General features: G+C 51.2%; 1 protein-coding gene across 16 annotated transcripts in view; it reads right to left on the bottom strand.

Moving 5' to 3' along the window:
• PTPRU (protein tyrosine phosphatase receptor type U) overlaps window positions 1-23,036 on the bottom strand; it is a 321,138-nt gene that overhangs the window by 257,103 nt on the left and 40,999 nt on the right. The window lies entirely within an intron of this gene.

Genomic DNA, 23,036 nt, shown 5'->3' with positions numbered 1-23,036 from the left:
TGCCACAAGTACTCCTTTTCTTTTTAGGGAAGAGAAACAATCACATTCCTTTGATTGGAGACTCCCTGCTGAGGCTACCCACTGGGCAGCCCTGACAAGCTATCTGCTGCCTGAGGCCCTGTGGGGGAATCTCTGCCTGGGGATCACCGGTGTGGGGTTCACCCCAGAACCTCTTGGGGTCTGGGCCAGCTCACGTGGCTCTGGCTGGGTAGGGATGAAGTCAGTGCCCTGAGGAGAAGAGAGCTGGGCACAGCTCTGCTGCTCACTCCATAGGGGACGGGATCAGAGGGCAGCTCTGGGGCCCAGTTCCTCAGGGGTACTGATGCACTCAACTCTCTTAGAAATCAACAGGTGTTAGGCCCATCGCACCAATCGCTCCCTGCCCGTCTCCACCACCTCTCTCATGATCCCAAAGCTACTGACATTGATGGACTGAGCCTCACAATTCAACCACGGGATAGGAAACATCCCATCGAGGCCTCAGTCATTAGCTTCAAGGCACCAGTGGCCTCAGCCCAGCAGATTGAAAAAAGCCTAGAGCCCCAGAATGAGGACTGAGGTTTGATAACACCACTCCTCGTGCACAATGGCACTTTCTACCCCAAGGGAAAGTTCATCATTGGTGCAGGACACAGAGCACTCTGGGGGCTGGTCACAGACACTGGAACAAAATCCCCCAGGGACTAAGGACCACCCCAAACTTCCCCACCTTCCGCTCTCTGACTCGCCTTCGCTAGCACACCCAGAGCAGCAGACAACCCTCCACTGCCCCCCCACCCCAATTCTCCCCCAGGTAGAGAAAATGAACCACACAGGACAGCTTAAGGCGCAACTTGAAGACGCTTGGATATGACTATGAGGGCGCGGTAAGAACTTCTACAGAACAGACGGTTGCTAGCCCCACAGAACCGATCAGGAAACTGAGGCACAAGGAGAGGTGAAGGTGCCAAAATAGAGAGAAAGGATAGGATGGGCTCGAGGCTAAGGCACCTAGCTCAATTCCTGGCTCTAGCACAAACTCCCTGGATGACTGTGGGCAAGTCCCTTCGTCGTTCCATGCCTCGTTCCATGCTGTTCCCACCTGTAAAATGGGCGTAAATAATCCTTCCTGTCTTCCACTCCTGGCCTGTTAGCTCTACAGGATTGGCCCAGCTGAGCCGAGACAGCCACAGAAGCACCCAAATTAAGGGTGACCCAACCTGCTAAACACTTTGAAGTTCTACAATCCCTAGCAACCTCCCTCACACAAAAAAAATGAATATAAAAATGACCCCAGCAGAGCAGTGGGTTATAAATTTCCCCCTGCTGTAGCTGGGATGTCACGTTCAGCTTCCCAATAAATCAATCAATCTGTGCTCTTGGTGAAGACGGTGGGTGGTGAAAGCAGTGTCTGTTATTGTCGAGAGCCACATACATGAGCTTTCATTGTTCAAACCGCACCAGCCAGATGCAATATTCTCTGTGGCTTTTAAAAAATAAAGAAAAACGGAGGGAGACACATGGTACCAAACAGCGCCTAACTGCAGCATAAACTAACAAGAAACCTCTTCGTTGCAGGCTGAGGAGGTTAGTTGGCAAGAGCTGTCAAAACAAAATGGTATGATTGACAAGGAGGCTTAAAGGTGGCGATTCCACTGTTGCAAGCAAATCAATCACTCAAAAGCAGCAGAGGGGCGGTGTTATTGGTTCTCTAATAGGGCATAATCTAACGGTTCATTATTAATCAGATAGAGACCAACGGTGGGGATGTGCAGAGAGGTTAGAAAAAGTCTTCAAAATCCCCCCACAGAAAAGAGCTCTGCCATAGAAACAACCTCCATGTACGGAACACACTGCCACAGCGCCTTCTTGGTGCACAAAAACAACAACCCTCAATCTCTTCCCAGCACAGGGAACATAGCCCAGTTTGTTTACAGAGGGTTCTGGGAGACAGAGAGCACGCACACCCAGAACTTACCGTAGGCAAGTTACGTCGCAGATGTGTGGGGCAGTTAGTTCTCTGCGTATCGAGGCCCCCGATTTCTGCTCTCTAGTGGCAATGAGTTCCAAAGTCTAGGCCCAGATCCTGGGAAAGTCCTGTCTCCTGAGGCTCTCCCTGCTGGAGGGCAGTTGCATGGTTCCAAGACCACAAAGTCTGCGTGGGAGGCCGAGGAGAGGTTTGGATATCAGACTGGGGCTGTGGCCCAGACTCTCTGCTCAGCAGGGGCTGGCTCACGGCTACCTGCAGTGCTGGGCAGACGGGCTGCTGCGTTCAGCGCCAGCGCAGACTTCACTCCTCGATGTAACGCTCAGGCCCGGAGATCAGGAATGTGGGCACAGCGGTGGCCAGGTCTGAGTCTGACGGGACAGGAAGAGATCTTCTGGCCCATCACAGAGGCAAAGGGAGGATTTTGCTGCCATGGCTAGTTGAGCATCCGTCACCCCGAGGAGCCCACGCTGAGAATGGCATAGCAGCATGAAGGGCGGAGGGGGTTAGAGAGAAGACAGGGTCTTTGCAGTGCTTCCCACTAACACTTCAGCAGGGCACCTGGTGGCGGATCTCGGTTCTCATCCCACAGGGAGGCCTAGCAGGCGAAGGGTGAATGGGATCCCATGTCTCTGAGCAGGAGGGGCCATGTACCAGAGCAACAAGCACTGCCTCCGTACCATACCCTGGCCGGGGGTGTACCAACGTCAAGCAGGAACTGCCTGGCTCGGGTGGGGGTGCTCTCATTCCTCATCTCCTCAGCCCCTTACCTGGGAATAGTTTCCTGTAAATAGATCTGGGAGCAGAACCTTCAGGATGGGCCACATCAGTGCCTTTTTCATGGAAACCTGCTAACAGGAAGCTTCGCGTCCTCTAGTGGCTGGAGCAAATGGAGAGGGAGTTCAGAGGCTCTGGAGTTCCAGTATTGGATAAGCCACTGACTCACCTTCAGCAAGAATCGTAATCCAGGACAGCTCAGACCACGAGGCCACATATGCCAGTATCTTGCCTCCACCACTGGGTCAGAGGAAGGAGACTTAGTCCTGAAAGCAATAATCCGCCTGGCCAATCATGTAATGCTGCACACACAGGGCTGGGAGATTCCTTCCTGGCCCCGGCAGTGATCAGCTAATGTCCCAAAGCAGGTGGTTTCATGAGCCCAAAGCATGATATTCAGTTACCCTGAACCCAGGAGTCAGGCTTGGGCTTGCGGGAAGGTGCAGAGCTATTCTGCTGACTCACCCTGGCAGTCAGACTAGGCTGGTCTGATTAGGTTCAATCTCCCTCAAAGGAGAGAGAGTTAGGGAGGCACTGCAGGGAGAAACCTTGAGCACAGCCAGCTGAGCAGGGAGCTAAAGGTCGATAAATGCAGCCCTATCTTAGGACTTGATTGCAGAAGAATAAAGGCAAAGCTCAACAAGGGGATGACCCATTGTGTGTGCTGCACTGAGGACAGGGCAGGGAGCTGGCCCTATCACACCCCTGCCCTAAACCCACTGAACTAGCGGTCCCACCACAGCCATTCCAATCACACCACAGCCATTCCAACTCACCCGATGAATGCCCAGGCAGTGGCATTTCCCTATTATTAGCTCTCCACTTCCTGGCCATTCATTTCACCCCATGACCCCTTGCCCCTGTGCTATGGGGCTGCATGGACAAGGGAGTTTCAGTGCAGCCTGCCTGCATTTCAACCCCTTGGGTCAAGCCACGTGGCCGGGCCTTAGCCAAGCCACCTAGATGTGAGAGAGACAGCGAGGCAGAAGTTCAGCAAACAGCAGCCCAGAGATTTCCCTGTGTCAATAAATTACAAGACAGAGCTGCTCTGGAGGGAAGTGACAGTATATTGATGACTGTGTTTTGCAGGGCCTGAAAACACAGGACACTTCATCGGGCTACGTGGGCTGTCAAGGCAATTCAGGGAAGGGAACTCAATTGAGGCAGTCAGTTTAGCTGATGGCTTCAGCCTACATGAAGGCAGAAGATGCTGGCAGATCGGGGCGGAAGGCGAAGAGAGAGGAAACTGGAAACCCGTCCCCGCAGCAAGAGGAGACCGAAATGGGCCTGAAAACCCGGCACAGCGTTTCAGTCACTTGGCATATCCAGCTTCACCATCAGCACCTGCTGGGGATGGAGCAGAAGCCCCCACCCTCCGAGCCATCATCCTTCGATGGTTCCATTCCAGAGCCCATTACAATGTGTCCAATGGCTGAAGTCCTCGACCCCAGTCATTTCCAGGGCCTAGACACCTGGGGAGGCCTCTCTATGGAGGGGGGAGCCAAGAGCCACTGAGGGAACTAAGGATCACCACAAACATCCCCACTTTCCACTTCATGTGCAAAGCGCATTTCCTGGACCTCCCTTTTCTGACAAACACAGAGCAACCCGTGTGCCATATCTATCACAAGAGCTCGAACCATTCCAACATACCCTGGGGAGAGGACGAAAGACCAAACATGTGACAGATGTTAGGCATGCCACTAAATGCCCTCCTGGAAGACACTCAGATACGACAGTGGTGAGCAGGGCATAACAGAATAGTAGGGTCTAGTGGTTAAAGCAGCGGGGTTGCAATGCAGCCAGTTCTCTTAGGGTTGTTCTTTTGTTGTTGTTTTTTGCAAGTCTTGCAGTATTCATTGTTTCCCACCTCCTGGAGTCATGTGATTCTCTCAATCTCAGTTTTCTTTACAAACTATAAATAAATAAATCCTTCATGGGCGCAAGGAAAAGTTTAACAATGTGACCCTCTAACTGCTCAGAAAACAGAAGGCAAATTAAAAGACACCAAGTCTACAGTTTTTAAAATCTGGTGATTTTTTAAGCCCACTTAATGATGTCAAAAACTGGCAGTCGGCAGCAGTAAGATGGAGAGTCAAGACCCACCTTTGCCACAGACTTGCTCTGTGGCCAAGTCACCTCCCCCTCCTCTGCAACAGTTCTTAGTCCTCCCGCTCTTCCCTGTGAAATGGGCGTAAGAACCTTTGCTGTCCTCATGGGGACAGCAGGGAGTTCAAGGCCAGAAGGAACCACCGGATCATCCAGTCTGACCTCCGCTATAGCACAGGGCACTAATTATTGCAAGGCTTTCATTGGGGTTTGTGGGAAGCTTGGAGACGCTCGGCTAAAAAAAGTGCTAAATACATGGACGGTGCCAAGAGTTTTTAATTGTAAGAGTGGCTGCTACGGGACAGCATCACCAGATCAGCTGAGGCTGCCGAGCTGAATGTGGCAGGCTCAGGCAGGGGAACGTGCTCACACTGTATCCGACCTGTAACGGGACGGGAAAAGCCCCCCTCCCCAGAGCCCCCAGAGCATCACCTGGCAATGGAAAACGCCTCGTGTTCATCAGCCGTGAGAGCGCAGAGCAGGGGCTGTTCCCCCACCGCCGCGTTCTGAAAAGTCTGCCTCAGGGAAGCACTTTTGAACCTTAACATAGCTGTGATGCCCAGGGCTGGTCAAACTGGTTGAGATGATATCAGAAACCACGCTGCTGAGCTCCTGGCCAAAGCCCAAACCAGAACTCGCTGAGAGGTTCAAAGAGAACTGAACAGGTTAGTCACAGTGCCTGGCAAGGGCCAGGGCATTTCAGACACAACAGACTCAGCGATGGGGCCAGCTATCACAAGGTAAGGCTTTTCCTAGAAGATTTTTCAGTCCCCTTGGCCTGGATGGTGCTCTCTCCCTACTTCTAACCCCAGGGACGGACAGTGAGTGACAGCTGATCTATGCCAGGCATGGGAGAGGCCACAGTCAGGCTCTGCAAGGTTGCCACTGCTCCATGCGTGGGATCCACATTGAAGGGGACGGAGAAGGTAACTAAACAACACATAAGGGCCTGAGCCTGTGTTTCTCAGACAGTAGGGGGTGCACAAGGGATGCAGGATGGGGCCACACAGTGTCCATAAAACACGTGCCCAGGTGCTTGAAACGCTGCCCAGCTCGGCTGGCTGCTACGGGAATGGGGATGACAGAAGACAGGCTCTAACCCTAGGGCTGCACCCTGGGGTCCTCACACGAGGCCAGCTCTCGCAGCGTTCGTTCGGGACCTACTTTTAGGGCAGAAGAGGCGAGACCTGGACTCTGGTTTTGCTGCATGCCCCAGCTGTTGGAATCCTATTGCTTGAAAAGCACAGCCCCCATTCTGTACAAACACGACGTTCCCAGCCCGAAAGATCGTACAGAAAAGATGGAATATGCAAAGCCAGGGTGAGCAAAAGGCTCAACATCACTTCTACTGCCTGAGCTAAAAGGACAGGCCTATTAGCCCAGAGAGGACTTAATGGCTAGAGGCCCATTCCATTAGCCTGGGACACAAAGACACTGGAACACATCCCTGCCCTCTGTTCACTCCTGTCTCCTTCCCACCCAACCCCAGTGGAGTATACATCAGCCACATTCACATGGTCCCACCATTTAGAGGATGGTCTTGCATTCCCACCTGCCATGCTGCCATCTGCGGCTCTTCGCTGAAACCAAGGGACTAGGAGAGCCTCATTCAACAGCGGGACAGGCGGGGTTCCCAGTTGAGCGCATCAGGTCCATTCAGCAGTGGAAGGGTTAAGGAAGGGGAGGAGACTTTTGGTGACTCCTCCCCCAAAGTTGTGGGTTGGAAAGTGTTTTTCAGAGATTGCAGCTTTAACCTCCTCGACTGGGGTCAGTATGATGGTTTTGGTGGATGGACTTTTCACAGACCCAGCTGAGCTCTCCCCCTCGAGCTGCTGTGAGGGGATCCGACCACCGAATCCCACCAAGCCTCACGAGTCTGAACGGAGTCCAGGCACTGCCCTGACTTCAGGTCTCTTGGGGTGCAGATAGTCAGAGCTGTGACCCTGCAGGCCAACTGCCCTGCCCCCAGGAGCAGTGCTGACTCCTCCCTAGTTTACAAGGCACACTGTCCCAGAATTCCAGCCCTGCATCTGCTCTACATGTACCTCTTCAGGGGCACATGATAAATCACTCTCTCTCTCACACACACACACACACACTTCTAAACACCACTGCTCTTTACTTAGTAGCATGAGAGATACACAAATCTAGACAAAGATAATTGAACCCTACATGCATTTCCCTGCCTACGTTATCTCCGCAATCTGAAGCATTCTTTGGGCTTGGATCAGTGTCCTTTGGGACTTCCAGGATCTTTTTCCTGCAGCACATGGCTTGTCTTCTCAACCACAGAGTCTCTCCCCCTAGGTCAGCTGCTTTGACCTTGGCCGACCCCACAGCGAACCTGCTACGAAAGTATACCCATCTCTTCTCCTCCCCAAAGTTCCCTGTCCATCCTAGAGCATTATCATCCCCTCTCCTCCAGCCCTGGCCTGTGAATCCTTTTGAAACCCCTGCTTTGTCACCTCTGTCTCTGTCCTCTTTGGGGATTTTCCACTCTTTCCATTTCACCAGCCCCCTAGAGAGACATTTGGTGGAACTGCTTTCCCAACTCGGGCACCCTCCTTGGCAGACTCATTGTTTGGTGCAGAGCAGTCATCCAGTTCAACGACACCACGTTATCCCTAGTTTGCTGGTTATGGGCTAGAGGGCTCAGCAGCAGATGGTGGATTCCACGTCCACATGGACACATTTCATAGTAACAGCTTCATAAACAATCACCCAGAATCCATAACTTGTACAGACACATTCCCCAAATTGCCGCAGGATTCCTACAGTGGCTAGGAGCTCCAGCTGAGATCAGGGTCCCATGGCACTGCTTTACAGAGACAGAGAGAGAGACAGGGTTGCCAACCCTCCAAGATTGTCCTGGAGTCTCCAGGAATTAAAAATTAATCTTTAATTGAAGATTATGTCATGCAATGAAACCTCCAGGAATACATCCAACCAGAATTGGCAACCCTAGTGAGAGAGTCCCTGTCCCAAAGAGATGACAATCTAAAAGTACAGATAAGGAGTCAGAGAATGGATGCCACAGGAGCCCCGTTTTACAGGTGGGGAACTGAAATGCAGACGGAGTCAGCCATTTGCCCAGAGTCACCCAGAGTCTGTGGCAGAACAGAGAATGTAACCCAGATCTCCTGGATCCCAGGCCAATGCCTCAGCCATAAGCCCATTGGGGCTCATTTCTTCAGCAAAGATACTTTAAAAACCCAGGGCCAGCCTCACAGCTCTGGAGAACAAAGTCCTCTACCTTCAGGACAGATATAGCATGGGGAGCAGCACAAGCACAATTCCATGCTAGGAGGCAAAAACATCTATGCATCTGAAGCGTATGGTATACCAGAAACACAGGCCAGCCGGCAAAATAATCCATCCACCAACCCATGGATATGCATAACTGTACAGAGCACAACTCCCACGTCGCCTTGCTAATTTGGACTGTTATAGCCGTTCCTTTACTTTGCTGAACTCCCTCTTTCAATAAGGGATTGAAACGTCAGGGTTTGAAGGGATAATCAACCTCTGCCAGCGCTCGCTCTCACACACACCGTTGCCTGCTTCGGGTTGCTCAGAAGTTGCCGGCTCCAGAACAATATCCCAGTAGTTAATACCAACTGATCGGATAGCATTACAGAAGAGGGGGCATTTATATGCTTTTAGGGGGAGGGGAAAAGTAAAACAAAACAAGAGCCACCCCACGGGTCTATAGCAGCCTCATGCAATTGCAATTTCTGATTGAATCAGCGTGCGGTTTGGGGTGGGGGGCACTGGAAAGGAAGCTGTCACATCCTAGGAACTGACAGGCCAGGTCCAGCCTTTGTCAATTTCAACAGGCAATGAAGGGATCTATGCTTAAGGCAGGGGAGAGCAAGACCAATTGGAAACTGCAGTCCAAAAAGCCGTTAGGCAGCACACCAACCCAGGCTTAAAGGAGTTATTTCTCCTCCTTGGCCACATGTTTGTCAGGTTCTTCGTCAGCGTCCTCGTTCATAAGAAGAATTAGAGCTGGACAAGTAACACTCACAATTCAGATGTAATATTTCTCTGCAAAATTAATCATGAATAAAGGGGTTGATTTTTCCATCAGGTAGAGAGAAGGCTGAAGTCATCTGTGGATTTCTTCACCAGGTGGGCAAATAAATTGCTAGCGAATCATTATTTGGTCAATTCTGCTCACAATCTCTTATTTCTGATAGCGCTTTCTTTCCTTCAAAATGCTTCAGGTTTCTATACATGCAGGAATCAGTCATCCACCACTGAAAAGCAGCCACCTCTGGGGAGGGGCACAGCAGCTGTTTGGGAACTGAAGCAAAACACATTGTACCCAATTGATACTGCAGCAGGGTAGCATTTAGGGAGACAACGTAGCCCCCTCCCCCCGCAAATTGGGAATTTGGGCAGGAAATTCAGGTTAAACACCCCTAACTCTGGCATGTCACAGGGTCTTTAATGATTAAAAGCAGCCAGGACACTTAGCTTTGTGCCTCATTAGTTTACACACTCTGCTGGACTGGTTGCATGAGCCCTGTATGCATCAAACACCCATTGATTTCAGTGAGATTTCCATGTGCAGGAAGCTTGGAGAATTGAATCCAAAGAGGAATCCAGTCTTCCATCTTCAGAACAGATATGGGGAGCAGTGTAAAGGCAATTTCTTTTGGGGAGGTAAGAGCCTCTACACATCTGAAGAATACAGCTCTAATTCTCCCCTCCCTTTGCCTGCTTTGCAGAACAGAACTCCCATGTTGCCTTGTTTATTTACGGCTCTCCTTTTTGTGTTCTTTCCCGCTGAGTCCTTTCTCTTCTCTCTTACAAGATAGATACTGACTCTTCCATTCCGCTTCTCATGAAACTGTCCCGACAGCATTGTCAATCCATTCCACGACTGGCAAGTCCAGGCCAGCATTGAGGGAGCACAGAGAGTGGAGAGCCAGAGAGAACCACAGGATCTGCCTGGGGCCAGCAGCCTCACTAAAATATCTCCTTTGTATTCCTTCCAGCTGAGCCTCGTCAGAGACACCAGCTCTACCATTTCACAGCCATTTGGTGATGTTCTCTCTTCATTCTCAGGTAAACTGGATGGAAAAGCCGCCAGCTCCATCTCAAACTGTATTTCGTTTGACCAGGCAGATAATTCCTTTGGGTCCCCTGGGCACAGACTCTCAGGTGCAGATGTTTTGCATAAAAGAATCCATCGTTTGGGGAGAGTAGGTTGCTAACCGAGGAATGTGAGAGAACCATCTCTGGTGCCTGTTTCAATAGCTTATTTATTGTTTTTAATATGTCGCTCTCCATTGCTCCTGGTGCTGTCTGTGAAGCTGGGTTTATTTTGCAAATGGCTTGGCTCTTTACGTCATTTGTCAAAAATTGATTCCCCCCCCCCCCCGAATATTAACAAGGTTTCTGTGCTCAGGTACCTCTCGGCTTTTGGACCACTGCAGCTGTCGCAATAGCACTGATTAATTAATTGCTCCACTGGAGCCACTAGAGGGAGGTCACCGTGCCTTTTTCGGTAGGCCCTTTAAAGCCCTAATGCGAATAGCTGCTGGAGGGCTTTATGTTTTCTTCTACACAAACAGCTTTAACACATTTTTCCATCCAGATTCCTCCTAGCAGATTAAGGAAAAAGAACAAATACATATACAGTCTCCACCCAAAGAGAGCGCTCAGTGTGTGTCCTTCACCGGGAAACATTCTGCATCAGAACGGCAGCCGCCTCCTGCAGACAAGCAGGGAGAGGCCGCTACCTGGAAATGTTCATGAGACAGAAAATGTCAGTTACACCACAGAGCAGAAAAGGGCACATCACAATATTGGGCCATGGCTATAAAGGACACTTCTGGCTGAACCAGAACCTTGGGTCTGACCCCACTCCTGCCAAAAACTCGGACAAAGCCAGGATCCACACTTCACAGAACAAAGCCACTCTTTGGTTGTATGCAGGTCAAATTTCAGGCTTCAGCTACACTCCCAAATTTCCTGCTTTTGGCTCCAGAACTTCAATCCACAGTCCAGTTCCACCCTTCTGGGGGTTATCATCTGTTCATGAACATAGGTGAAAGGTGCCACCCTGACATACCCAGAGACTGAACTCCTCTGTTCAACCACAGGTCTGACCCCAGCCAATGGGACTCACCTGTAAGATCCACTTCTAGAGCTAAAAGGGCAGTTTGATTTCAGTTCTTAGCCCCTCTGAAAAGACTGGCAGTAAGAAGGCCAGGCTGCTAATGGTGGGTTTTAGGATTTGAAACTGGCTCAAGACCTAAACTCATTGCACATAAGGGCCTAACCATCATCAAATCAGAACACTGCATCACTAGAGATATAGGCTGGATTAGAACCAGCAACCTAAAGGAGAAAAAGCTCACACTCCCAAGAGCAATCCCTGTTGGACCACTGTCCATAAACTATTGCAAACTGTATAAAAATTGTGATGCTATCGCTTTAAATTCTCAGGAGTTTTCCTGGTCCCGCATGCAGGCTGGGGGCTCTCTAGAAAAGCATGCAATCAGAGTCAGTCTACAGAGGGACAGCGTAGAGTAAGAAGGGGTGAGTTGTGCCTCTCTCTTTTTTGGGAGCAGCCTGCTTTGTCTCTCTCTGTTTTGGAGTTCTTGTGTGTTATCATTCTGAATTCTAAGAAATAAAGTAGGGTAACATTGCACCCTTCCAGCAAGAGTATTTTTATGTTTTTATCTAACTTCTCTGTATGTTTAACAGCATAACACTCATCACCACGGAATCCCATTTTAAGAGCATTCTGTGGCCCAGAACTAAGTAAGGTTAGTGTCAAGGGAGAGAAAAAAAACAGAACTAACAATTAAGATACAAAGAAGTCCTTAATTTATGTTTAAATAGTCATCTATTATTGTTAGACTGGAGAGTACTGTATTGCATCCAAATGCTACAGTTAAGTCCGGTGTAAGAAACACCTGTTTGCTGGCGTGTTCTTTCCCCTTCCATTAACTCCTCTGTACAATTTAACTTCTGTCTGTCAGCTCTCCATGACAGCAATTCACACACATGCTAAAAAGGCTGTGCTGGAGGTGAAAGGCTTCAATGCTTCTCCCGCCCCTAAATGCATCCTGTGTCCTCTGGTCCCATTTAATTTCTAAAGCACCATTTCTCCCCACACACACACATCCCCGCGGCTTCGCGCCCACCTGCTTCGAGAAGGTAATTTTTGTTTCCGCCTGACTGAAGGGAAGATTTTTGAAAATAAGAATGCAGAGCTGGAAAACACTATTAGCAGCTGAAAAATATTGCCACGCATCAGCGCACAAGGAGAGAGCTGCTTTCAAAACCTGCGTCTGCCTGAGAAACAGAAAGTGGGATTGGGGGGGAGCAGGGCAAGAATAAACAGGCTCTCTCTCTCATTGGGAAAATAGACAGACAAGTGAGTTCTGAGCTGTGGAAAAGAAAGATCCGGCTGTTCAAAGGCCTGACCCAAGACCCTGAAAGTCCAAAGGTCCTCAACTCTGCACAGGATCAGGCCCCACCTCTCTGTACAAGGAACTGGGAGCTGCATCCCTAACTGGCATCAAACAAAACCACATGTTCAAAAATAAACTCCCCTCCACACCACCGGGTCCGGTTTACTAACAAAACTACTTTCAACATAATCCTACCTGAAAGCCCAGTGGTAGCTTGGTGCCCCTATGGTTTACCTGCCCCAGCTTGACTGCCCCCAGGGCTCCTCCCTCAAGACTGCTCAGCCCACACCCTAGATCCCATCTCCCCAAAGAACTATTCCCTCTTGCATCCAAGTGGGATTACAACTTTGCAGATGACACTAAACTGGGAGGAGTGGTAGATATGCTGGAGGGTAAGGATAGAATACAGAGGGACCTAGACAAATTAGAGGATTGGGCCAAAAGAAATCTGATGAGGTTCAACAAGAACAAGTGCAGAGTCCTGCACTTAGGATGGAAGAATCCCATGCACCACTACAGATTAGGGACCGAAGGGCTAGGCAGCAGTTCTACAGAAAAGGACTTAGGGTTACAGTGGATGAGAAGCTGGTATGAGTCAACAGTGTGCCCTTGTTGCCAAGAAGGCCAACGGCATTTTGGGCTGTATAAGTAGGGGCATTGCCAGCAGATCGAGGGATGTGATCATTCCCCTCTATTTGACATTGGTGAGGCCTCATCTGGAGTACTGTGTCCAGTTTTGGGCCCCACACTACAAGAAGGATGTGGATAAACTGGAGAGAGTCCAGCGAAGGGCAACAAAAATGATTAGGGGTCTGAAACACATGACTTAGGAGGAGAGGCTGAGGGAACTGGGATTGTTTAGTCTGCAGAAGAGAAGAATGAGGGAGGATTTAATAGCTGCTTTCAACTACCTGAAAGGGGGTTCCAAAGACGATGGATCTAGACTGTTCTTAGTGGCAGCGGATGACAGAACGAGGAGTAATGGTCTCAAGTTGCAGTGGGGGAGGTTTAGGTTGTATATTAGGAAAAACTTTTTCACTAGGAGGGTGGTGAAGCACTGGAATGCGTTACCTAGGGAGGTGGTGGAATCTCCTTCCTTAGAAGTTTTTAAGGTCAGGTTTGCAAAGCCCTGGCTGGGATGATTTAGATGGGGATTGTTCCTGCTTTGAGCAGGGGGTTGGACTAGATGACCTCCTGAGGTCCCTTCCAACCCTGATAGTCTATGATTCTAAGTCACCTTATACCATGAGAGTCAGCAGAGCCCACTCAGGCTGGGATTTTCAAATGGCCTATGGGACTTAGGTACTCTACTGCCATGTCAATGGCAGTAGGGTACATTACTCCTTTGGCTGCCTCTTAATCCTTTCCCAGTGAGATCAAAACCTGCTAACAGGGTGCGTGGGTTCCAGGCCAACCACTATCAGCTAATTACAGGAGGGTTATGTCTTTTTTTTTTTTTTTTTTTTGGGGGGCAAAGAAAACACATTCCATAAGAGAAAGCAGGGTGAGCAGAATAGCTTGGTTAGCAGTTGGTTGTGTCACATGATTATGCAACTCCCCCGCATTAGGCTCTCGTAAGGCTCAGCTGTTTTAGAACATGCATTTGGGTTTGATACCTGCAATCATCCTTGTTACAACAGCAGTCATAGAATCATAGAATATCAGGGTTGGAAGGGACCTCAGGAGGTCATCTAGTCCAACCCCCTGCTCAAAGCAGGAACAATCCCCAACTAACTCATCCCTGCCAGGGCTTTGTCAAGCCTGACCTTAGAAACCTCTAAAGGAGGAGATTCCACCACCTCCCTAGGTAACCCATTCCAGTGCTTCACCACACTTCTAGTGAATAAGTTTTTCCTAATATCCAACCTAAACCTCCCCCACTGCAACTTGAGACCATTACTCCTTGTTCCGTCATCTGCCACCACTGAGAAACAGCTGAGCTCCATCCTCTTTAGAACCCCCTTCAGGTAGCTGAAAGCAGCTATCAAATCCCACCTCATTCTTCTATTCTGCAAACTAAATAATCCCAGTTCCCTCAGCCTCGCCTCATAAGTCATGTGTTCCAGTCCCCTAATCATTTTTGTTGCCCTCCACTGGATGCTTTCCAATTTTTCCACATCCTTCTTGTAGTGTGGGCCCCAAAACTGGACACAGTACTCCAGATGAGGCCTCACCAATGTCGAATAGAGGGGAATGATCACGTCCCTCGATCTGCTGGCAACTTATACAGCCCAAAATACTGTTAGCCTTCTTGGCAACAAGGGCACGCTGTTGACTTATATCCAACTTCTCATCCACTGTAACCCCTAGGTCATTTTCTGCGGAACTGCTGCCTAGCCACTTGGTCCCTAGTCTGTAGCAGTGCATGGGATTCTTCCATCCTAAGTGCAGGACACTGCACTTGTCCTTGGGTTTGGGGGGAGGGCTGGGGTTCAGAGTGAATGTAAGACACAGATCAGAGAAGGCCTCAATAGCTCAGTGGTCCCCAAACTTTTTTGGTTCCCCCCCTCCCTTACCTGGTCTGCAGCCCCCCAGGAGCCATGCTTGGGAGCTGGGGTCGGGAACAGTCTAGCAGTTGGGGTCAGGAGCCAGAGGCTGCAGCCAGGAGCAGAGCTCTGGCCAGGACCAGGGCTGCGGTTGGGGCCAGAAGTGCAGCTAGGGCAGTGGCCGGGAGCGGGGCTGGGATCTGGTAGCTGAGGCTAGGACCAGACCTACAGCTGGGGGAGGTGGAGTGGAGCGGCGCTGGGTAGCACCCCATGGGGGCTGGCCCGGGACTGCTGCGCCCCTCCACATGTTCCTCTGCACAGGGACCACTGCAATAGCCCAAGGAGAGCGCTGGCAGATTGGGGTCAGAATCTGGGTATGATTCCCTCACCCAGCTTTGCCAAGGCACTTCTGACCCAGGGAACCTCCCTGCCACCCCAGCCGGGGGGCCCCATAAATCCAACTCTGCCAATGGAGGTCTTGGGCAGCTGAGTTGTTCCCTGGGAGCCTGCCAAGATAATAAGTCTTGGTGATGCCATGACTAAGTCAGGCAACAGCTCTGTTCGTGCTTTTAGGAAGGGAGCAGAGCCTTCGGGGAGGCCTTATACGGAGCCCTATAAATGAGCAGCATCCCCTGGTGTGTTGCATCATGGGATATGCCAGTCAAGGAGATGCACTCAAGTGTCTCTATTTCCTGGCTGGATGAGACGACCCTGGCCAATCTGCCCCTCTCGGTCAGCTGCAGCGTGGCAATATATTAAGCAGCCCAGACAACACAGTTGTTACGTGGGTCTGTCCCTCCCTACGGGCTGGGTTCAAGAGGACCCCATACTCATTGCCAGAGGCTCACTCTGATTCCCACACAGCAGCTCCACACAGCAGTTATCTTTGAAAACTTGTGGCGAACGGGGGAAGTCCCAGATGACTGGAAAAAGGCTAATGTAGTGCCAATCTTTAGAAAAGGGAAAAAGGAGGATCCTGGGAACTACAGGCCAGTCAGCCTCACCTCAGTCCCCGGAAAAATCATGGAGCAGGTCCTCAAAGAATCAATCCTGAAGCAATTACATGAGAGGAAAGTGATCAAGAATAGTCAGCATGGATTCACCAAGGGAAGGTCATGCCTGACTAATCTAATCGCCTTCTATGATGAGATTACTGGTTTTGTGGATGAAGGGAAAGCAGTGGATGTATTGTTTCTTGACTTTAGCAAAGCTTTTGACTCGGTCTCCCACAGTATTCTTGTCAGCAAGTTAAAGAAGTACGGGCTGGATGAATGCACTATAAGGTGGGTAGAAAGTTGGCTAGATTGTGGGGCTCAACGGGTAGTGATCAATGGCTCCATGTCTAGTTGGCAGCCAGTGTCAAGTGGAGTGCCCCAGGGGTCGGTCCTGGGGCTGGTTTTGTTCAATATCTTCATAAATGATCTGGAGGATGGTGTGGTTTGCACTCTCAGCAAATTTGCGGATGGTCCTAAACTGGGAGGAGTGGTAGATACGCTGGAGGGCAGGGATAGGATACAGAGGGACCTAGACAAATTGGAGGATTGGGCCAAAAGAAATCTGATGAGGTTCAATAAGGATAAGTGCAGGGTCCTGCACTTAGGACGGAAGAACCCAATGTACCGCTACAGACTAGGGACCAAATGGCTAGGCAGCAGTTCTGCGGAAAAGGACCTAGGGGCGACAGTGGACGAGAAGCTGGATATGAGTCAGCAGTGTGCCCTTGTTGCCAAGAAGGCCAATGGCATTTTGGGATGTATATATAGGGGCATAGCGAGCAGATCGAGGGACGTGATCGTTCCCCTCTATTCGACATTGGTGAGGCCTCATCTGGAGTACTGTGTCCAGTTTTGGGCCCCACACTACAAGAAGGATGTGGATAAACTGGAGAGTCTCCAGCGAAGGGCAACAAAAATGATTAGGGGTCTGAAACACATGACTTAGGAGGAGAGGCTGAGGGAACTGGGATTGTTTAGTCTGCAGAAGAGAAGAATGAGGGAGGATTTAATAGCTGCTTTCAACTACCTGAAAGGGGGTTCCAAAGAGGATGGTTCTAGACTATTCTCAGTGGTAGAAGAGGACAGGACAAGGAGTAATGGTCTCAAGTTGCAGTGGGGGAGGTTTAGGTTGGATATTAGGAAAAACTTTTTCACTAGAAGGCTGGTGAAACACTGGAATGCGTTACCTAGGGAGGTGGTAGAATCTTCTTCCTTAGAAGTTTTTAAGGTCAGGCTTGACAAAGCCCTGGCCGGGATGATTTAATTGGGGATTGGTCCTTCTTTGAGCAGGGGGTTGAACTAGATGACCTCCTGAGGTCCCTTCCAACCCTGATATTCTATGATTCCAGTAAAATGCAGATCATCAGGATTTGGATACCCTGCAAACAACCTTCAGACAGGCCTCAAATTGGCTCATGGCAGCCTGGGGCTTGGAAACTGACTCGGCATGCCTGCAAATCAAGTTGAGTTTGTCGGTGGGTTTTAGCCACCACCACCACCAAGCTGCATTCAGCCATCATGTCCTGGCTCCCTGCAGCTGACACTGTGAGCAGAGAATCAGTCGTGCCAAAATTGAGTTGCCATTTTTCCTCCTTGACCTCTGTCCATTAGGCTACAAGCTAAGACCCCCAACACTTGGTTCCACTTGTGACCTGACATCACGTTTGAACCCAGGTGTCTGAGCACAAAACACTAGCACAGTCACTTGCCGAAACACTAAACCTCCTGATTCACAGTCGCGTCACAGTGAAACCATCCACCCTGGAACAAAATGAGGGATTCATCCAGCGACAACTCATTTAGGAAGTTTCTGAAGAATGCTTAGCCTGAACAATGGCTGGTTTTCTGGTCCTTAGCCTGCTGGTATTTAACGAGAGAGCACCACTGAACCAAGGAGCAACAGAGACCTGAAGAAGCAGAACACAGGTGAAGAGATTTTTCTGCCAGCTAGAGAAGGGACGACAAGGTGACCAGGAAGAAGGTGCAGAGCTCCTGAGCTCTGGGATAGAGGGAAAACTATTTAGTTGCTTAACAGTTAGAGCTGAAGATGGCAGGAAGAGGAGAGATCTCTCCAGGACAACCTGGAGCAGAACAGAATTTCTCAGAGCACTGAAGTACAGCCAGTTCTTTCGTCTTGTTCATGGGAGGTTTGCAGGCAAGGGCCTCCAAGGACAAACGAAGACACCAGACAGATGGGTATTTAAATGGGACTAAACTGTGAGGCATGGGAAGTGCTAAAGAGAAATCGCACTGGAACATGCACAGTCAGCCACGCACACCTTCCACCCCCCAACACCCCACGAGGCTTTTCCAACAGCCAACCTGCGATGGGAGCTTGGCAATGCAAACAAGCCTGCCCAGTACACACACAGAATCTAGCACACAGGTCATTGGGCAGCTTATCTCCTGTCAGCCACAGGTGGGTGGAAAGGAGAGAGTGTGGGCTAATGGTTAGAGCAGGGGACTGGCAATCAGAACTCCTGGGTTCTATCCCCAGCTCTGGAACTGGCTGTGAGACCTTAGGGCAAGTCACTTCACGTGTCTCTCTCAGAGAAGTTGAGAGGCTCAAAACATTTGGGAAGTCTTTTGGGATCTTCTGTTAAAAGGGGCTAGAGACACAAGCCTGGTCTATACGACACACTAAGTTCAGTATAACTGTGTCACTGAAAAATCCACCCCACTGAGCAATGTAGTTATGCCGATCTTAACCCCCCGTGTAGACAGGGCTATCAGTGGGAGAGCTGCTACCGCCTCTCATGGAAGTGAGAGTAACTATGCCAAAGGGCGAGCTCTCTCCCACCGGCTTAGAGCACCTTCATCAAAGCGTTGCCTTGGTGCAACTGCACCATGCAACTTTGTTTTTAAATCTAGTTTACACACATGCACAAAAGAGGGAAGAAAACTTGCATTATAAGTTCTTTGGGACAGAGACTTTTTGTTCTCTTTGTACAGCACCTAGCACAATGGGGGTACTGGCTCCTAGCTGTTACTGCAGTAAGACAATAAGGCAGCATATGGCAGCATCTCAAAGATCAAAGCTCTCTTCAGTCTCCAACTCCCAAAGCTGGACAGCCCCAGCAACCTACCCCTCTCCCATGGCAAACTAGAACTGAAACAGCTACAGTCATTGCAGGGGAAAATCACAGGAGAAAGACCGGCTTTGTCTGCGTGGAACACAAACAGCCCATTGCTGCCCTGCCCATGCCAGAGATGGATGGAACGACAGCTGGGCCGGAGAGCTGCAGCTTGAGCACAGGCCAAGCAGCGCTGACAAAGCACACAGGGTTTTACCTGCGACCACCCCATAGAGACATTGCACCAGCATCAGATAAAGAGGAGGCACCCTCCATAGCCATCTGTTACCATGGTCTCAGCACCGCTATCAGGATCTTGGACCAGATGGAGCACTGATGTGGTACAACAAATCTTATGCTCCTAACCGGGCACATCCCTTCCTCTCGCAGCGTCTACTCAGATCTGTGGGCCTCTTCATACCATCAAGCATTTTGAAGTGCATCAGGATCACATGCAGTGAAGTACATGGTACCACATTCCGTCCTGTACTACCCCAGACACGGCCCCTCTCCATACGCACTCCACTCCCTGCCCCAGACATCCCCCCACACACACACACCTGGCTCTTTCCTCCCACCTCCATCCCACCCCAAGTACCTCGAGTGCTTTGCCATAAGAAAGCACTAGCTTGCATTAGGGCAGAGGCTTCCTGCATCCCTGCCCCATCTATTTATCACAGCACTGGGCTTTTCCCCACCCCCATTTCAAAGCAGGAAGAATAATAAACACCAGTATCCTGGTGACAGAACCTGGGACTACATTAAAAAGTTACACAGAGAAAAAGAGAAATGTCCCAACACAGAGATCTCCACCGCCGCTGTTGGATATTGTTATAACAACAGTAGAGCAGAATTATCACCGAGTGTGAAAATCAATATGACATCATCACTCGGCAATGAGGAGCCAGACATCCACCTGCTACAATGAGGCTGTAAATACAGGAAGAAATAAACAGAGAGATCGACCTTGGGGAGGAAACAGCCAGCCAGCAGGCAGGTGGTGTCTGATTTTAACAAAGAGCTGGCCACAATTTTAGAAGGAGCATTTTACTCCCCTTCCCATCAGCCCTGTGGAAGACAGAAACTCAAGAGCTACGATGGGAGGACTCCTGCATATACACGCTAGTGTTATGGTCAGGCTGCTGATGGGCATTGGCAATGCATGGCTGGTTTGTTATGGCAGGGCTGCTCACAGACACTGGGCGATTCCCAGCTGGCTCCCTTTACATCTCTCTTATCAGAACCCAGCTGAGCTCTCCAAGCCCCTCGTCTGGCTTCCCAGACAAGCTAGACCATCTTCTCTGCCCACGGGCCTTCCCCAAGTGCAGCGGATTCCTCGCACACCGCCTCTGGGAATAGCATGCAGGGGGAGCGTTGTGTGCGGACAACAGTGTGGCAGGGAGCAGACAGTGTCCATCTAGGGGCTTACAGGGCAGTACAGGGCAGTCCCCGCAGTAGCTGAGCACCCGTCACTTAAACCACCCAGGAAATCAGATGGGATGTTTGACATCCAGGTTTTGCCTCCCCAATAGCACCCAGCACCCCTTCTCTCCCCCAAAGCTCCCCCATCCACAGTTCTGCTTCCCTGGCACGGCAAAGCACCCTCTCCCCTATGCCACCAGCTCGCTGTGCCCACTCCACCCCTCTCCCCTTCCTTCAGGGCTGCTAGCACCCGTCCCCTTCTGCAGCCCCCAACTTCCTTGGGACGCACCCAGCCGTGCAGAGGCTGCAGCGAAGGGGTGAGCTCAGGCCAAGCGGTAGGAGCGTGGGGACCCTCGCTGGGGCAGCCTGCCCTTCGAGGACGGGCCTAGCGCTAGGCAGTGGGCAGGAGAGGCACAGAGAGGACAATTGTGCCACTCAAACAAAGGGGAGGGGGGAAAATCAACTGCCAGGAATGCTAATTAGTGCTTGTTAATATCACCATTGTTCAGGGAGCTTCAGTCAAACCATCTGATGTTAACCCCTGAGCGCCCCAGCCTACAGGATGCAGACATGGGGACATCCGGCGCTGGGTCGAGGAGGCTGCCGCCAGGCTGGGTGAAGGCCCCGTGTGGGGGTGGAGGTGGTGACACATGGGAGTTCTCCCAGCTTCAAGCTGGAAGGGGCAGGGCTGTCCCGCTCCCACCCTGTGATGCCCCACTGGCCCCATTATTCACTCTGGTTGTTGGATGGCAAGGCAGGGGGTGGGGGGCAGAGATTTTGTGCCTGTGAGTGCTAAATACACAGGCTACAGCCCCTCCCAGCCAACCATCCCCCAGCACTTGCCAACATTAATTCAGTCACCATCTTGCTGCCCTGAGTAGTCAATCTACAGGCCCCTGTGCAGAGATCAGGGCCCCCTCGCATGAGGCACCGTCCAAACGAACAGCAAAGTCAGTCCCTGCCCTGCAGAGTTTCTAACCGAAGTCAAGGAGTTCCCATCATTGTAGAGACGAGGAAACCAAGGCAGAGAGGGGAAGTGAATTCCCCAAGCTCATACAGCGAGTTAGTGGCAGGGTCAGGACCAGAGAGCAGGAGTCCAGACACCCAAGCACAAGCTGTAATAGGCCACATTTGCAAGATTCATACGTGCACATTTGTGTGTGCAAAAGGGCCTCTTCTGCAGGCACAAGAGGGAGAAGAGCCTAGTGGTGAGAGCACCTTCTGCTCCCAGCTTTGCCACAGACTAGCCAAGTGACCTCAGGCACGTCATTTTGTGCCTCAGTTTCCCCCCTGTACAATGGATCCAATAGCACTGACCTGCTGAGTGCTTAATCCATTCCTGCTTGTCAAGGGGCTGAGCTCCTGGAATGGCCGGGGCCATGGGAAGCCAAGTGCAGCGGGCACTTTGGGTTATTGTGAGGCGGATTACCCAAGGCACAGCCATTCAAGTGGCTCCTTCCGAAACCCTGCCCTGAACATGGGAGAATGACCTTGAAATCTCCCAGCTACGGGACTCATGGGGTATTAATCTGGGAACCAGGTTTCACACCATTCAGCACCTGCCACCTGTCGTGAAGCACCAAGAAATGCAAGGATATCTAAAGACAGGGCCATTGTTGGGATGGCTGGGGGGTCTTCCCCATCTCCCAGCAGTCATGTGGCCACCTCCTCTCCCCCTGCCCCACAGGAGAACCCAGATACCCCAGCACGAGCAGACAGGTGCTATTTGGCTCCTCAGCCTGGCAGAAGTTCTAAAGCGTAAAATTAAATTTTTTGCACGAAAGCAAATGATGGTGAGTCCAGAGGGAGCTTGTACCTTTGATTCCTAGCATGGTGCACACCCTGGGCACTTGGGGGAGGAGAGGAGAGATAGACAGACAGCAAAAACTAATCCACTACACTCATCCGGCACCCTGGGCCAGTCGTGATCCTCCCGCCACTCCTCCCGTGGCCTCCGGCTCAGCTAGTCACTCGACCAGCAAAATCCAGACTGATGAGTTTGAGTCCCATCCCCACCCACGCTCACCCGGTCAACAGTCATGGGCCGGGCCGGCCCGGCCCCGGTGCGTCCTAGGGGCCTCGAGGAGAGCCCATTGCCTGGCACATTGCCTCTTTGTAGGGACATCTGCCCACTTGGGAATGGGTGACTGTCCTGTGGGCTAGGGGGGGGAGATCCCCTCGGTGGCTGTTCCGGGTGTTCCCCCTTATATAGCTTGTGACGGTTCAACACATCCAGGGTTCAGAGCCTGGGGGCATTTACCAGTGAGATGGGGCACTTGACCTGCCCCCGCCAACGGCGAGCTCTGCCGTTCAAGGGGTATTTTTCTGTGACCCCCCCCCCCTCCAGCTCCCTGTGATCCTGCAGTGCTGGGCATGGGTGCAGAGCCTGCCCCATCCGTCCCCACCACAGCTGCAGGGCAGAGCCGCAGGCAAAGTGGCCAACTGAGGCTAGGGAGGTTGCTGACACAGCAGTGAGGAGAGCACTGCCTTCCAGACACCAATCCCTCTGGGCACCCAGCACCAAGCAACTAGAAAAGAGGCCCCGGCCCACCATGCACAGCTGCTCTCCTCCTCTTCCTCCTGGGGCTGGGAGGGCTTGAAGGGACAGGGGGCTGCCCTTCACCAGCCGGGACCGAGCAGCTGCCTCGGGGCTATTCCCCGGTGCCTTATAGAATCATAGAATATCAGGGTTGGAAGGGACCTCAGGAGGTCATCTAGTCCAACCCCCTGCTCAAAGCAGGACCAATCCCCTATTAAAACATCCCAGCCAGGGC

Source organism: Lepidochelys kempii, chromosome 19 (assembly GCF_965140285.1).
Source record: "Lepidochelys kempii isolate rLepKem1 chromosome 19, rLepKem1.hap1, whole genome shotgun sequence".
Lineage (NCBI taxonomy): Eukaryota > Metazoa > Chordata > Testudines > Cheloniidae > Lepidochelys > Lepidochelys kempii.
Note: the sequence above shows the minus strand (reverse complement) of the source record. Positions and strands in the feature narration are given on the sequence as shown.